At 41.1% G+C, this 18,368-nt stretch overlaps 1 protein-coding gene and 1 long non-coding RNA gene across 2 annotated transcripts in view; both read left to right on the top strand.

Moving 5' to 3' along the window:
- LOC141777080 (uncharacterized) overlaps positions 1 to 9,199 on the top strand; it is a 60,247-nt gene extending 51,048 nt beyond the window's left edge. The window contains exons 3-8 of the long non-coding RNA XR_012595840.1: positions 2,312 to 2,499; positions 4,030 to 4,076; positions 6,133 to 6,188; positions 7,134 to 7,271; positions 8,408 to 8,637; positions 8,741 to 9,199. This is a non-coding gene — a long non-coding RNA (uncharacterized LOC141777080). The remainder of the gene's footprint in view (positions 1 to 2,311; positions 2,500 to 4,029; positions 4,077 to 6,132; positions 6,189 to 7,133; positions 7,272 to 8,407; positions 8,638 to 8,740) is intronic.
- Positions 9,200 to 14,876: 5,677 nt separating this feature from the next.
- Positions 14,877 to 18,368, top strand: part of LOC141778156 (caM kinase-like vesicle-associated protein) — a 56,017-nt gene continuing 52,525 nt past the window's right edge. The window contains exon 1 of the mRNA XM_074652418.1: positions 14,877 to 15,299. The gene's annotated coding sequence lies outside the window, so the exon portion shown is untranslated. The remainder of the gene's footprint in view (positions 15,300 to 18,368) is intronic.

The raw sequence follows: 18,368 nt of genomic DNA, 5'->3' as shown, positions 1-18,368 counted from the left end.
ACTGACAGCACATGTTCCTCTGCCTTGAGCAGTGAGAAGCAACCATTAACACATGGCTGACCTGTTCTTCGCCGTAGGCCCTGCAGATGGTTGCCTCCCAGCAATAAGCGCCACTTCCTCCTCACAGACCAACGCTTCCAAAGGAAGTCTCTACTTATGGTTCCAGGCCATGTGGCACTATCACACATCCAACCCAGTTGCACTAAATGGCATATGAATGGCACGGTAGACTAAGCACAAGTCATATTGCCAGCAAAACGCCTCTCTTGCTTTAGGCGTGTCAGTTGTACACCATCTAGCCTGTACCGACTGCAATGTAAATGCATCCGCGTGAATATGCTACGCTCAGAGCTAGTGACGTACAATAAAAAGTGAGAAAAAACGCTTATGGTGGATGAGAGGGGAGGTGAATGGCTCCAACAAAGACAGGACTTTCAACCAGGAAATGTCCCTAAATGTTATTTTGTTTGTGACGTGTTTTTTTAGTGACGTTTGTGATGTGTTTTCCGTACTGATGTTACGTTGTTACTGTATGTATTTTACTTAGTTTACGTACTTAAGCCCAACCATGACGTTTTTCTTAAACCTAATTAAGTGGTTTCGTTGCCTGAACCTAACTGCGGACGTTATCATAGTTTTAATGCGTGGCGTAAAAATGACACGCAAAAGGGCAAAAATGCGTTCTCATGACCGTCATGAACGTTTAGACTCCCATGAGATCGGGTTGCACAACTCTGCAAATTCATGTTGGAGTAAGAGGATGAGGAGACTGGAAGAGTTTGTACATATCCCTGCAGATCTGCTCAAAACATTGAACACATCATAGAGGATTGAGAAAGTCGGCGGACTGGGGCCTGGTTACATGATCAAAACAACAGATGATGAGTAGTAAGGACTGTGTGGATCCAGGCTGTTCACTGTGGGCATTCATGATGTTCAGCTCTGATTTTGGAAGCGTTTGTTTTAGGGATGTAAAGTTAATAACGCAAATTGGTTTTAACGCCACTAATTTCTTTAACGCATTAACACAACTTGCAATTTTTTGGTTGTAGCAGGTTCAGTTTTAAAACTAGAGTGAAGATACTGGTATCATATTAAACTAGAAAACATAATCCAGTGGTACCAACCATGTCATACGAGTCTCCCCTTTACAGACATGCCCACTTTATGATAATCACATGCAGTTTGGGGCAAGTCCATAGTCAAGTCACCACACTGACACACTGACAGCTGTTGTTGCCTGTTGGGCTGCAGTTTGCCATGTTATGATTTGAGCATTTTTTTTAATGCTAAAGGCAGTACCTGTGAGGGTTTCTGTACAATATTTGTCATTGTTTTGTGTTGTTAATTGATTTCCAATAATAAATACATACATTTGCATAAAGCAGCATATTTGCCCACTACCATGTTAAGACTATTAAATACTTGACAAATCTCCCTTTAAGGTACATTTTGAACAGATAAAAAAATGCAATTAATCCCGATTAAATATTTTAATCGATTTACACCCCTAGTTTGGTCATTAAAACAGTCATGTACTGTAAATAGACCTTTGGATTTTCATTAATATTGTAATATTGTATTAATAGAGGCTTGAGATGTAAAGCCCTCAACAGAGGATGCCGGAGTTGATGATAAAAAGTCTTCATTAGGTCAGTGAGTGGAAATCAATGCAGTGTAATATGTAACACAAGCAAGTGTCTTTGTCATTTTACTTCCTTGCACACGACAGGCTTACAACAATGTTGGCATCCCACCAATCTCATGGTATGATCTCAGTCTGGCAGATGGACCCGAGGAGCCTGGCACGAAACGCTGCCGATGACTTTTACAGCAACTCTGCAGAATCGCAGGGGGAGAGTTCAAAATCCAGACGTGACTCATCGAGTGTTCTTTTCCTCTCAAAAAGAGCAATAAGACAGTAGACAGGGTGATGATTGACACGGAGCAGTTATGGGCTGCAGACACCAGGACATGGCGATGGTCCTGATGAGAGGGGACAACTTGAACTTCTGCTTGTTGTATTCACTTTCAAATTTACAAATACATTTGTTTAACTTTAAAACTACAATAAATACATCTGAACAGTCTTTTTGTTAGATAGAATAATACTTATTCCCCATAAAAAATCGTTTTATTAATGAATTTTGACTAGAGCCACTGGCAGGTAGTTACAAACAATAAAGGAAAACTGCTCTGAAATGTAATCCCTGTCATATTTAATGTAAACTGAAGTGACCCTCAGATTATCTCTCTATCTCTCTCTCTCTCTCTCTCTCTCTCTCTGTCTCTCTCTCTCTCTCTCTCTCAGCCTCCACCGGGAGCCTGGGCCTGAGGTCTGTTTACAGGTGAATGCCAAACAACACAATGTTGCAGGGTCCTTGCCTATACCCACCTGGCCACAGCTGGAGGAATTGCTTCATCACACGTCATGCCAGTCAGCCTGTCTGTCAGCTTGCGAAAGTGGACCTCAGTATATACACATGTATGAGGACTGAAGTAAGAATTTTGGAAAATACAAATGTTTACTTTCTTGCTGAGAGTTAGATGAAAAGTTCAGTTGCGCTTTCTTGTCTAAGCTTAGCACAAAGACTGGAAACAAAATCTACCTGCATGCAAAAATGCTGACATTTTAGCATATCTTTGTTTAATCTGTACAGTACTGTACGTGTAAAAAAGACACATTTCGGTTTTGGCCCTGTTCCAATCCAGCCCGTTCACCCTCGGAGTGAACTCCGTTTGTAGTCACACTCACAGCTCAACGAAGCACCCTTCGGCAAGCTGACGAACATCACTCTCTCTGGCGGAAAATAGGAACTACTGTAACTTTTCGTAACCATGGTTTTGTATCAGCATCTTTCAGAAGTGGCATCCTAAGGCCCTGGCCACACTGGGAACGTCAGCAGCGCGTGGTGCTTTTTTAAAAAAAAATGTTTTTATCGGCAACCATGTTAACAGGTTAGAGAAGCCATACAGCCCACATGAGCAGCGGAGCGCGTCTCATCTGCGTGTCAGCTGCGTCTCTGCTAGAGATTCGAGGTCTCGCCTATTTTTTCCTTGTGCCGCGTGCCATTCACAGCAACAACAGACAGTGAAGGTGATCTTTTGGCTGTATATTGACATCATACCAGCTACATTACTACACTTTCAATGTCTGTATCTGTAGAATGTCACGGACATGAGAAAGATTAATTTTTAACTCAACACTTCCTGCTTCTGTTTCAAAATAAAAGCCATTTAGTGTTTTCTGTGGACAGAATTCCTTCATTTATTAATAAAAGGCTTTTATTCTGAAATATTTACAGGACAGTGTTGTGGAAAATGCAGTGACTTGCAGGGTCATGAATGAATGAATAAAGTACAGGGTTTTAATTGTGGATTATTACTATTATTTATAAATGAGCACCTTAACCTGTTTCTGTCTAAAATAAATATAAATGACATTTATAATTAAATGAAATAGCCATTATGAAAGGCAAACTCTATGTAGAAAGAAATGGCTGGCAGCAGCAGCACGTTGTAACCTTTAAGTCATTAACCTCTGTATGACAACACTAAATGTCTTTCTTAGTTTGAGCAGTTTACAAGTATGTTAGTAAATGTTTGTACGGGTAGTCGCTTGGAACTTATTTGTATGGAGCGTCTTCCATAATGAACACAAATCGGCGTTGCTCGTGGTCAGTAAGGTCGGCTGGTTAAGTCAGCATCATTGTAGACTCGCTGTTTACATTGTCTTGGCCGTGTATAGTCACTTCCTGGAGTCTCTGCTGGTTGCCTGACAACTTCACAGTGATGACAAGACGACAAGACTGTGCTAATTAGCGAGCTTTAGAGATGCTGGTAGACGGATTTTTTAGTTTCCTTTGAAGGCTAGCTGTTTCCAGTCTTTATGCTAAGCTAAGATAACTATCTCCTGGCTGTAGCCTCATATTAACCCCACAGACATGAGAGTATTCCTAGTTGATTTGTGATGTTATAAGCATAGCTTAATAGTTTTCACCTCGCTCGCAGCCTTTCTCTTTGTTACAGAAGTTGCAGAAGTAAATCTGTGGAGCTTTATCAGCACAGTGACCATGGTGGGTATTCATTCATATAATCTAAACTAAGCCCTTAAAGCCTTTGACAAAAATGAGCTTACTGTGTTATTTCAGGAGAGCCAGAAATAGCACTGGGAATCTTGGCGAGTACCGATACCTGCCATAAATAAACAGACATGAAGACATTTGAACAGCTCTTCCACTTGGCCGTACGCCCGCATTGAAAAACTGTTCAATACAAACACATTCACCTGCTGGAGGGCAATCAGCTTTATAAGAGAGGAATGGTTAGTAATACTCTCTTTGATCAGCTTTTCATTTCAGCATAACAAAACTCTGTTTTGTCACCATCTAATATCACATTTCTACACATTCATCCAAAGTAAGAATCTCTTTGCTGCAAAGGAAATATTAGAAATACTGGGACACTGGGATTTGTTCAGTGTTCAGAGACATTTAAGAGTTGGCATGCCTAATTCATTTGAAGGATTAAAAAAATATAACAGGAGCCCTACATTTCTATTTTAACATTTTAACACCAGTTGCAGTAAACACAAGTAATCTCTGTCTTACATCGTATTCACTGTTAATTCATAGCAGGTAAATTAATATTCGTCATGAGGTCAATCAGTTCTACCTACAGTAACCACTCTCTTATCAACCCGGTCTCACAGGAAGGCGTATAAATAGCACAACATCACAAGGACATTCTGCGTGTCATGAGGACGCATTTTAGGCTTTTCGCGTGTCATTTGTACTCCATGCAACAAAACTACGATAACATCCACAGTTAGGTTTAGGCAACAAATCCACTTACTGAGGTTTGGGCTTAAAATAAGTAACTAAGTAAAATATGTATGGAAACTACGTACCATCAGTACGGAAAACATGTCACTAATGTAACATGCAAAACAGTAGAATTTTCAAACTTTTTTGATGTTAAGCTGAAGTAGGCGGGATTGGAGAAAATATGATTTAAAAAAAGTTTATAAAACGGTCGCTATATCGTGACAGTAGTGCATGAAACAGGTAACCTGAAAAAAATCATGTGCCTCTGTGTCCTCCGGTGCTCCTAACGGCATCTGCAAGATTTCACTTACCGGAGGAAAACAAGCAGTAAGAGCTGATCTGAGGTCTGCTGTCCAGCTGCCGTCTATGAGAGCCGGCTGTCAATCACTCGCGAACTCAGACCAAACGGTCAAACTAGGCAGCGCTGATCAAATATGAATCAATATTATGTTACGTTAATGCCTATTTCTCTCCTCAAATGTTTTCAGAATCATCTTGTAGTGCACGGTTTAGCTGTAAAATGAGAAAGTTTGTGACGCAAAATCTGGTGAAGGAACGCCAAGTTCTGGTCACATGACCAGAGCACGGCCAATAGGAACGCTCTCTCAATGAAATGACCTGTGATTGGTCAAAGTCTCCTGCCACGGGGTAGATTTTTTTAAAGCCTGAAAACAGAGCCATGAGGAGGAGCAGAAGTCTAGTTAACTCTCAGTACACTTGAATTACAATACGCTGAAAGGTTATTATGTGATTTTTTGCCCAATGATGCCAAAAATATACTGCCTACTGAAGCTTTAAGTGAACCTGGGGTGATGCTGTCATTGGCTTCGCGGTTGTGTTTACATTGCAGTCAGTACAGACTACATGGCGTACAAATGACACGCCAAATGCAAGAAAGGCGTTCTTATTTCACGCTAAATGCCTAGCGCATTATTGTGTCATTCATATGCCTTTTCGGGGGACTTATATTGTTCCTTTGCTGTTGACATTTTTGCCACCGAAATAGTTCAAAAGCACTCTCTTCTGATGCATTTTATAACAGAGTAAAATCAAGTCCTGCTATCTGTAGCCTCTCCGTTGTTCCAAATTTAATTTCAATTTCACCATTGGCTCTATGATGCAGGATGCTAAAAAAGTCCCGCTAAGGGGGAAGTGGATGGATGTGCAGGCTTTAAAGAGGCCTCTGAGTGCTGTGATGGGCTGTAATGGGGACACATTCATCCTTCCTTTGGATAGATGTGACTCGCAATAGCAAAGTCTATGTCATGGAATCATCTGAATTCATCAAATGGCCTTTTTCTCCCAGGAATAATGATACAAGAGTCTGTGAGCTGACAGAGAAGGAAGACAAAACAGCTGTTGGTGAGTATGAAGCCTCAAAACATGTCAAAACTGAAAGCTGAGAGACACTGTGATAGTGTGTGTGTGAAAACAAGAGAGACACACACACCTACATTTAAAAACTTTCTTAAATAAACCATTTTAAAAACACGTTTTGCATAAAGTGAACCATCTGCGACACCTACGACATGCTTTAATTGAATCCTCATATTGCTGCTGATGCCTCCAGCTCTGACCTTTTTAAAAGTGGCAGTCAAGTGTCGGCTCACTCCCTCTGAAGGGTCGATATCAGATCATGCAGTGTCCTTCATGGTTTCACATCTCCTCTTAAAAAGCTGGTTTCAGGAGATGCCGTCAAGCAGTAGGCTGCTGCCAGAGGATCCATCCGTTCATGGATGGTCACCAAAAGAGGAGGGACAGATTATAGTGATTACATCAGTGTTTTCTGGCACGTTTCAGTAACAAGGAACAATAACAGGCTGACGTTTATCACTCTTACAAGGTTTTATAAACGCCTGGTGTTGTGGTGCTGGTGGGCAGTGGTGGAAGAAGTAGTCAGATATTTTACTTACTTTGCCGTTCTCATTCCCAGGGCGTCAAATACCCGACGCTTTGTCACGGCCGCACAAGGCACCCTTATGAGACGCACTGGGATTTCCATTAACTACAATGTAAACTCATCCACGGCAACAGTAAACACTCTGAGAAAGTGCGCCAGGAGTGTGGTGACGTAGTTTAAAGAGTGAAGGAGACACACCGGGCGAGTTGGAGGGGAGGTGGATGGGTCCAGTAACACATGGCTTTCATCCAGGAAACCGCTGTTCATGTCTTGTGCGTTAGATTTCACTTTGACTTTACAATCAGCTGTTCGTTCGTGTCCCGTGTTCACAATTTCAAGTCGGATTTTCACTATACAAATGTAGTAGTTTTAAATGTGCAGTGTGTTCAATCTGGTGTAATCTATAGGTGAGGTGGGGAGATTGCAAACAACTGAAGCCTATCACGTGTTGGAGAGCTACGGTGGCCGACGCCGAAACGTGAATGGCCCTCTCTACAGCCATTTGGAGCAGAGCCAGTGTGTAGAGTGTGTGTGCACAGAGGAAAGTGAGTGTTGAAGCGAGAGAGAGAGAGAGCGGCGGCGACGGGAGTAATGTTATCGACTCCGGCTGAAGCAGGACAAATTTCAAAATTGTATTTTATATAGATATAAACGACTCATTCTAAGGTAAAGAAAACGCAACGATTCTTATTATCAGGTGATTATACACTAAAGAAAATGTACTTATTAATATTATATTCCATTTCTGCCAATAGATCCCCCTAAATATTACACACTGGGCCTTTAAAGGGTAAGCATGTTGTTTTTTTCCTAAACATAACTAAGTGGTTTGTTTCCTAAATCTAAGCAAGTGTTTTTGTTTAATTCACAACGTTAAGCACGTGTTTACTGCGACCAAAAAGTGACGCTGAGTGGTCTGACAAAGTGTCAGTATGTGACGAGTTTGGATGAGAACGTGTTGGAATATTACAGCCTTTTCAAAATCATTTCACCTTTCTACTGCATAGACAGCCCAGTTTTAGGGAAATATCATCTTTCCAGCGGTTAAATACTTCTTTAAGTAGAATAAAATAGAAATTCTCAAAGTACAAGTATCTCAAAATTGTACATAAGTACATTACATGTGTAAATGTACTTGGTTACATTCCACCACTGCTGGTGAGTACCAAATGCTCTCTAGCTGGTGACTGATTATGAAATCATCTTTCCCCCCATCATCTCCTCAATATGTTCACAAACACAGAAAAATAACCCCTCTGATCACCCGTTGCTATAGCAACTCCAGCTTGAGCGCTGCAATGCTACAAGGCCATGGATGTCGTTGTGATATCAGGCGCATGCAGTGAAACAGCACAGTCTGTCTGTGACCAAAAGTACTGGGAACGCTGTTAAAAAAACAAAAAGAAGCCATTGGGAAGATTGTTTGGGGACAGAAAAACAACAAAGAGAGAGACAAACTTTTCAGGTAGAAACTAAACAGCATATTATAAACCACAACGACGAGGGACTGCAGAATGTAATCAGACCTGAATCTCTTGTGAATAAAGACACAGAGGTGTCCGTAGACACTCTGTGGCTCGACTGTGAGGAGATAAAACACACATTACAGCCAACCTTTCTGGAGCTTGTTGCCAATTAATTGATAAGTAACTCTATCCTCTACTGTATGACCATCTCTCAGACCGTGTGCCACAGAGAGTGCTCTCCATCAACAGAGGAAGAAGTGATCACAGGTTGTCCATCTGAGACACGACGAGGCCCTAAAGAACACGACATCCTGGTGACAGATCCCCCAGCTGTCTCTCCGGTCCCAGTGCTGCGAGATGACAGCTGAGTCGACGTTGTGCAATAACTACTGCCTGCTTCATTACATCACTGATGTGGTCGTGACAGGAGACAAAGCGACTGACTGTAAGTGTTGAACACATCAGACATCGCTCTGTGAACACTCTTCAACTGTTCCCATTAAGCACTTAGGCATCGCTAATCTGGTCTTGTTTCACACTTTTTACAGTTCTGCCAGTCTGCTGTATATTCAAGCTTACAGGTAGCATTGAGAGGTGCATTTACTGCTCTGCTTGCAGTGTATTATCATAAACCCCCATATAAATGACATCAAAAATACTCCTTTTGCTTCCTGAATAAAGGATCTTGTTATCTATGTAAACAAACCAAAGTTTGACTAAAGCCAGTAGGCAATTTAAGTGGGGATATGAGAAGATACAGAATAAAAACAGATCGATCCGCACACCAAACAGCTCCTGTTAGAAAGGTTTTTGTTGCTGTAACGTTCCAGCTCTGCTAGATATTGCTTTGATCCGGCAGCCATCCTATCGGTCTCTGGATGTGTGTGTTTTTCTTATCGTTTCTTATTCAAATATACAGAACCAAAAGAGTTGTTCATGGGGTGGTTCGCTGGTAAACAAAAATAATCTTTAAACAGGTGAGTTCAGTAGCAACTTTTAACAAAGACTGTTCCTAAATTCAGACTCCATCATCAGTATTTAAAGAAATAGTTCAACAAAAGCTTCTACGATTTCTCGCTGAAACATGAAAAGATTGATGCCAGTGTTGTGCAAGTTCACACACACACACACACACACAAGAGCTAGCTCAAAGTTCAGTCCACGCAGATTAATCAAACAAGTTCACGTTCATAGTTCACAGTCCCAAAACATTAATGACTTTACGTTTCTTCCATTTTTTTTTTTAACTTCAGATGCTATGGCATTCAATTATTCTCAAAACCACATAAAAAACAGGTTTGTGCACCTGATACGAGCACACAGAACAGTATCTGTGAGCGGGAGGGAGCAACACGTGCACAAATGCAGTCTCGCGAGCACAGGGCTGTGACGAACGCAAGCTCCTCCCTACGCCCTCGCAAATGCTCGACACTCACTCGCTCTTCAAGTTGATTTTGAGACTTTGGAGGCGGGGATGGAATAGACCAACCCAATATCACAACAAAGCGCGTAATAGACCTGCCGGTCCACCACAGGATAGCGTGTCAGTGGCAAATTTATCCTTTCCGCGGTGTGAATATTACATATATGTATGAAGGTGCTGTACCAGCAGGGGGCAACAAAACCACTTCGTTAGGTTTTGGAAAAACGTCATAGTTGGCCTTAAAATAAGCGCGTAAACTAAGTAAAATACATACGGAAACAACGTAACATAAGAACAGAAAACACATCAGAAACGTCACTAACGGGACACCGGTCTCAAACAGCGGTCTCCTGGTTGAAAGTCCGGTGTTTGTTGGACCCATCCACCCCCCTTCCTCTCCCCTTTTATTCTTCATCATTACATTGCAGTCAGTACAGAATACATGGCGTGAAAATGACACGTCTAAAGCAAGGAGAACGTTCTAATTACACGCTGTTGCCTTGCACATTACTGTGTCATTCACACGCCTTTCCATGCAACTGGGCTGAATAGACAGTGACTGATGTCTCTGTTCCTTTGATTGCACTAGCCATGCCGGCACGCCAGGTGCTGTAAATCTTTGGGTGCCGTAAAACACAGTGCACAAGCGTCGTTAACGGTCACGTTCATTAGTTGCAATCGGATACGTTCAGTTCACCAAAAACGTGCACGTTCATGCAAAGTGGACACCACTCTCGGAGTGAACTTTCAGCAAGAAAGCAGAAGTCCAACGACTCCTTTAAGCTCCTTGGGTGAAAGAAAAAGTGAAGAGCTGCACCACTTCCCATAAATTGGTCCCCTGAAGTTGGATTAGAAGCTTCCTGAACATAATTCAGTGCCCGTTAGAAATGAGCGACCCCGCTGCGCTACGGCGCTCTTCTACCACTCCGTCCCGAGGGGTGACCAAGCCTGGCGAGCACATCGTGAGCAGCTGAAGAAGCATGATCCCAGTTGGCAGGAGCTGTAAATGGCCAGTATGGCAGCTCGGCTTCTCTCGGCGGTTGCAGATGGCACCCAGCGACACCGGGGTCAACGTTCTGTCTCTGCCACGCCAAAAATACTCGTCCCGGTCGGGAAACTCCATCTTCACCTGCCTCAGCAGATTTCAGCACATGTGGGTGAGGAGGCAGAGGTGCTCGGAGGAGGGATGCACTTCTGTTTAAAACACAGATGGTTTTTACTTTTAAGCTGTTTCATGCTTGGCAGGGACACAATTTGAAAATAAAGAATTAGCCACCCAACATGCATTCAGTCTGTTTATTATAAAACTTTAGCATGGGATTTCTCTCGTAGCAACTGGATTCTTTTGACCTTTGATTTCATCGTTGTGAACATATGTGGAGCATCGTACAGTTTCTGTCACATTGAGGGAAAACCATCTGCTCTCCTTGTATCCGGTGTCTCAAGCCATGAGCCTCCACTGTGTTCACTTCCTAGTTTTATGTATATGTTTCCCCTCATGCTTCATTTACGATGTGTGTGGACATGTGGACCCCTTGAGGGTTTGATAAATCTAAGGATGTTAGAGCGTGATTTCATTGCCAAGAACTATAAGAGGCCAGCTGCAGATGATTTGATTTGACGTTTTAAACATCCAAATTACATAAAAACGTATATTCTCATATACCGCTTGGACTTGCTGATTATGGTTTTATTGCCCAGGTTTCGAGATACCCATCACAGAGATTTCTTCCGCCACCCCAGCACAGGCTATAATTGAACACCTACGAAATAGTATCTATAAAGACAGTTGATAGCCTCTTCTATGTATTATCCAGGGAAACATTCACACTTTTTCTGAAAAGAGATGTTTCTGTTGATTTTTAAAATAAAAATGTTCCAAAGCTGTGAGCACCACCTGGTACATCACCTATCTTTGCTAGATACAGTGTTAAATGAGACAGGCTGGTCTCATACACCGTTTGTAGATATATCTATGAAAAATAATGCACTATAATTCGTATAAATCCCAAGAAGTCAGTTTGTTTGTAATCCATCTAATGGTGAACCAGGAAGTATAAAGAGCGACAAACACCATGTAGGGAGGAGGTCGGGGTGGATGAGTGAGTGAAAAAAACACCAGACTTTTGCCCAGGAGACAGCTGTTTGTATTCTGTGTGAGACCAGAAGTCAACGGTGATTTATTTTTTTCAAAACCTCCGTACTCCGTCCAAAAGTTACAACGCTTCCGAAATTTATTTTAATCCAAACCACAATCTTTTCCTAAACCTAACTAAGTACTTTTGTAGCCTAAACCTAACCAAGTTGTTTCCTATGAAGACAGAAGTTTATTTAGAAAAGACTGTATGCATGTAATGAGTGGAAATTGACATGTGTTGCTGGACATTTGTAGGAAAATGCACGAAAAATGAGGAATAACTTTTCATAAGATATGATACGAACCGTTGTATGAGGATATTCTATGTTGACTAGGCTGCTTTACTTTTACTGTACACTACTGGTTTGTCTTATGACAGGCACTGTGCAATTTGTTGGTTGTCTATGCAAGTACTGCAGGTATTGTGTATGTGTGCATGTGGACTGACGACAGCCTGTGTATGTACTGTGTTTATGCACACTATGTTATTTGTATTTCTTTACAGCAGATATTGTATGTGTCCAAGACACATTACCTTCGGGACAATTAAGTGTATCTTATTTTATCTTATCTTATGATACAATGAAACAACACTTATTTTTTTAAAGTTCAGATGAACCAACAGTCCAAGCAAGTGATCGGACACATCAGTCTTACTAGAAACACTCCTACAAACACATTTCTGCATTTATTTAAAACTCATAAACAGATTAACTGGAGTAAACAAGCGTACAAAAATGATTTCCAATTAGATAAATTAATTTGTCAAGTACAGAGCAGCAGCATCTGATGGCCAGCTAATTTTTTGGCAGAAGTCTGGTGCTGCAAACACATTGGCTATAACCACAGTCTGAATTAGGGCTGCAACTAACAATTATTTTCATTGTCGATTAATCTGTCGATTATTTTCTCAATTAATCGATTAGTTGTTTGGTCTAGAAAATGTCAGAAAATTGTGAAAAAATGTCGATCAGTGTTTCCCAAAGCCCAAGATGACGTCCTCAAATGTCTTGTTTTGTCCACAGCTCAAAGATATTCATAGAGGAGTAAAGAAACCAGAAAATATTCACATTTAAGAAGCTGAAATCAGAGAATTTTGACTTTTGAAAAGTACTCAAACCAATTAAAGCAGCAGTGCATAGAATTGGAGCAAATATGATTTAAAGTAATTTTATAAAACGGTCACTATATCCTGACAGTAGAGCATGAGACAGGTAACCTGAAAAAAAATCATGTGCCTCTGTGTCCTCCGGTGCTCCTAAAGGCATCTGCAAGATTTCACAGACTGGAAGAAAACAACCAATCGGAGCTGATGCCGTCTCTGAGCAGCTGTCAATCACTCGCGAACTCCGATCAAACGGTCAAACTAGGCAGCGCTGATCAAATATGAATCAATATTCTGTTACTGTAATGTCTATTTCTCTCCTCAAATGTTACAGGCTAGATGTTTTAAAGCCTGAAAACAGAGCCTTGAGGAAGAGCAGAAGTCTAGTTTTCTCTCAGAACACTTGATTTACAATATGCTGAAAGGTTATTATGGATTTTTTGCACAATGATGCAAAACATATTCTGCTTACTGCAGCTTTAATAGTTGACAACTAATCGATTATTCGTTGCAGCTGTAGTCTGAATAATATCAACTAGCCTAATTCTCCTGTCTTTCCCTTTACCTCTCCATATTGAATACAAGCTCATACCTGATATGCCTTTTATAAAGAACCTGTTATCGCACTCCCTTAATTTTTTGTTATGATTAAGTGCTACTGCATATTGTGAGAGAAAAAATAGGGCACTATAACAACTCTGCCAGCCCTGTGTAGAGCTGCTCTTGGTCAACCTCCAGGGCTGCTTTTATATCTCAGTCCATCACTTGACTACAGTGGAGAGAGTCTATATAACAGCAGGCAGGCTACAGTAATAATGTCCAGGTATAAACTATAGACAATATTATGTTAGTAATTCTGTTTATGTGATTCTCACAACTTCCTTCATTTCATTTACTGTGAAATATACTGTGAAATGTTAAGATTAGAGCTGTCAAAGTTAACGTGGTAACAACGCGTTAACGCAAATTCATTTTAACACCACTGATTTCTTTAATGCAACTTGTGATTTTTAGGTTGTAACGGGCTCAGTTTAAAAGCTATAGTCAAGATACTGGTATCATATGAAACTAGAAAACCTAAAGAATCCACTGGTACCAACATGTCATCCTAGTTTGTTGCAAAGGACGCTAAATAACGCTCCAAACGTACACTAAATTTTGGTGAGGAAAAACTGTCATGTCCATTTTTAAAGGGGTCCCTTGATCTCTGACCTCTAGATATGTGAATGTAAATGGGTTCTATGGGTACCCACGAGTCTCCCCTTTACAGACATGCCCACTTTATGATAATCACATGCAGTTTGGGGCAAGTCATAGTCAAGTCAGCACACTGACACACTGACAGCTGTTGTTGCCTGTTGGGCTGCAGTTTGCCATGTTATGATTGGAGCATATTGTTTTATGCTAAATGCAGTAGGCTACCTGTGAGGGTTTCTGGACAATATTTGTCATTGTTTTGTGTTGTTAATTGACTTCTAATAATAAATATATACATATTTTTGCACAAAGCAAACATATTTGCCCACTCCCATGTTGATAAGAGTATTAAATACTTGACAAATCTCCCTTTAAGGTACATTTTGAACAGATACAAAATTTGCAATTAACTTGCGATTAATTGCGATGAACTATGGACAATCATGCAATTAATAGCGATTAAATATTTAAATCGATTGACAGCCGTAGTTTACACTTGAAAGTCACGTTTTGATCGAGAGAGATTTTGCGAGATTTCCCATTTTTTTGAGTTGGGACTCTTGTTTGGTCGTGTCTAGCAGGGAACCAGTATATTGGGGAAATTCTTACTAGACGGTTAAGGTTAGGCCAATAATAAATATATACATATATTTGCACATGTTGATAGGAGTATTGAATACTTGACAAATCTCCCTTTAAGGTACATTTTGTACAGATAAAAAAATGTGCGATTAAACAAGATTAACTATTTTAACCCATTGCTGCACAGGTTAGATTGGTGGTAGAGTGACAGTGAGTGCAGGTGCATCCTCCACTCCACTCTGCTGGTCTATCAGGCTGCACATCGCACTGATTCTGTCAACTATAACATTAAGGTGGTGTGTTCAGGAGGCTGAGATCTGATCTGACCTCTTCTCCTCCTCTCCTCCTATCCGCTTTGCGCTCTGGACACTAACCTCCCTCCTCCTCCTCCTCTTCATCTCCTCTCCTCCTCCTCCTCCTCCTCCTCCTCCTCCTCAGCGCGCAGAGCTCGACGCGCGCAGCACAACAGATGGTCCAGTATTACTACAGACTACAGGCTGCAGTAGCGCAACAATCTGACGTAGTACCAAGTACTTTTATTTCTCTAAAACTTCCCAGGGACGTGTAGTGTTACAGGAGTACAGGGGGGTTCTCCGAGGACAAACTCGACTCTGACAGTCACTGGGATCCTATAAACGTTCAGAGGCGGAATTTGGTGTCAAGGTAAGTTGGGATGTTTTCTCAATAGATGGATCAGATTTACGGAATGAAAAAGCACAAAATGCGATAACTTAAAAAAAAAAAATCTTCATTATGGATGCATTTAAGTCTATTTATAACAGTAACCCTAAACGTTAAAGTTCGTTACATCATATTTGAGAGAATAAAGAACAATGCATTGATGCACTGGCGTCAATTAACCCACCATTACATCTAATGCCTTAAAAAAAAACATTTAAATGTACAATTTGGGTCGTTTTAAATACAGTTTCATTACAAATGTGCACTCTATTGCAACAAAATGTTTCCAAAACTAACCTGAAGATATGTACAAAATAATGTGTTGTAATTGAGACTAATTGGCACCAATTAGATGCTTTTTTGGTTTTTTTTAATGGTACTTTGCAAACTTTATAGTTGCAGCATAGAAACATCAGACCTCCTCATCATCCTGAACCCTCACAGCAATAAGAGTTTTTTTTAGTTCTTATATATTCCAGGAGTTTATAGCCTACAGCACTAAGACTTCCTCACTGGCACACATCTATGTAGAAGTGCTGATGCTGCAACTCTGTTGGGGATGCTGCTGCAACACTTTGTGAGAGCAACATTCAAACATATCAGGATCATTTTTATTGATTTGTGTTGAGCCTCCCACAGGGGCAAGCTTTTAATGTGAAAAACCCGCGCAGACATTACCATGTCAAAGGTCAGTAATGCTCTCTGACATCGTCTGGTGGTTTTTCATCTCTTATGAGGAAGTGGTCAGGGTTAAAGACGGGGCTTTAAAACAGAGCGACCTCATACGAGACCTTTAAATATGAATTATGACTTTTTATGGAAATTTAATACGCCTCTCACTCCGCCTTAAAAGTGTGATTTTCATTGAGGTTAACGGTCAAAAGATCAAATACCACACGCAAAAAAATGTATTGTTTGTGTACAAAACACACTGATGACCTTTTGTAAACGTTAATTAGCTTTTTGGAAACGTGCCATAATTATTGTTTTGCATTCTGCAAAGGCTTCGGTTCATAACTCCATCAGCATGCAGCGAGCAGATACGGTTTAACTGTAACAGCCTGCGAGACTCTGACACTAATCTCCTCAGTAGAACATTAGAGAGCAGCCACTCTGACATTTACTTCTAGGATTTAATCAGACTTAGAATAACTTAATCAAGTCTCAATCTGCCTTTTGACATTCATTATTATTAATCCGCTATTTAGATATAGGTTCAGGTCTATCTATACCTTTGGCAGGCAGCTGAGCCACACACTGGGGGTGGAAAACAACCCCACCACGGGTGCATTTTTACCATATAGGTTGATGCCAGTCATCCATATGTCACATCCTCAAGGCCCTTTAAGCCGAGGCACGCACACCGGGTCACCACTGAGCTGTATGTAATGATTTGTTCAGTTCCAGAGGAGGTCCAGACCTGCGGTGGACCCCAGGTGGCCCCGTGGCAGCGTGCAGCGACAGGAAAGCGCAGCAGATTACCACAGAGCCTCTGCAATTTGCACACAATGAGATCTCCGGGGATAGAGCCGCTTCGAAACTTTTGTGTTGCATCTGCTCTTGATTCTGTGCGAGCTGCCGGCACGATAGAGGAATGTGGAGATGTGAGGGTTGCTTTGAAAAATGCGACTGCAGATGTACAAATGTGCAAATAATGAGGGTAACCGTGACGTTGTGAATGAATGGAAATGACTCGCAGGACAGTGGAGTAGGTTCTCCTGTAGCTGTGGGATCAATTTCTGGAAGTCTGCTCATTCAGATCTATGCTTTCTCTATAGAAGTACTGCACCAATCAATGGTTGTATGACTTTCTGCCTTGTGGTTCTCTGTGTATCAGGGCCGGCTCGAGTCCTTTTGGTGCCCTAGGCGCAATTTGTATTCAGATCTCATACACTGTTCGTAGCTGTACCTACGGAAAGTAATGCTCTGTAATTTGTATACATCGCACAAAATCTATCCGTGTGTAATTCATGTAATTGTGAACCAAGAAATATAAAGAGCGACGAACGCCATGTAGGGAGGAGGTCAGGGTGGGTCAAAAAATACCAGACTTTTGTCCAGGAGACCGGCGAAGTCAACGTTGATTTATTTGTCACATAACTAACACCACTTCCAGAGTTATTTTAAGCCAAACCACAATCTTTTCCTATTTCTAACTAAGTATTTTATTGCCTAAACCTAAGCAAGTTGTTTCCTGTGAAGACGGAAGTTTATTTTGAAAAGATTGTATGCATGTAACGATCGTAAATTGACACGTGTTGCTGGACATTCGTAGGAAACCAAACGCAGGGCTGAGATGAAATTTGTTAGTATTCCCCCACCACCGCTGCTGGCGTCGCTGCTGGCGTCGCCACTCTGGGGTCACCGCAACACACATCAGATATCTCAATGGTTTTAAGACAAAAATGAAGGGTTTTATTTTCATAAATAACTGTATTTATTATAATATAAATTAACAATTGGTCCCTGATATTGTTGGCTTAAAAGTGTTTAGTCAGTTTCACAACAATTTATACTTTTATTAACAAATAAGTGTAGATGAAAAAGTGTGAGAAAGAGTTACAGGGGTGAATAGTGTATTTATTTATTTATTTATCTGTTCATTTGTTACCTCAATGCAGACAATGAGGAAGGGCGCCCACCGGCGTTTTATTTTTTTTTATTTTTTTTTTTAGAGGGCGACCAGCGCCCCCCAGAAGGTGGCGCCGTATAGGTGACCGCCTATATGGCCTATGCCTTAAGCCGGCCCTGCTGTATACAGCACATATTGTACTGCACAAGTATCCTTTATGTCTAAGATATTACACATATATTTCTCTTCCTCGCGTGTGGTTTTATTTGTGCTCATTAAAATTTTTATGGCACTTTTGAGAGTCCTCAGCCGCTAATGCTCCTGAGCCTCACGACAAACGTCATGTGTGCTCTTACTGCACAAAGTCAAGAGGTGTACTATGCTGAGTACTTGTACTAGATCACACTGAGCAGCGATATTGGGGCATAAATTGGTGTATATATACTGCAGCACCGATATCATGTGGAGGGTTAGAGAGA

The sequence above is a fragment of the Sebastes fasciatus genome, chromosome 1, assembly GCF_043250625.1.
Source record: "Sebastes fasciatus isolate fSebFas1 chromosome 1, fSebFas1.pri, whole genome shotgun sequence".
NCBI classification, from domain to species: domain Eukaryota; kingdom Metazoa; phylum Chordata; class Actinopteri; order Perciformes; family Sebastidae; genus Sebastes; species Sebastes fasciatus.
This window is presented reverse-complemented; position numbering and strand designations above follow the sequence as displayed.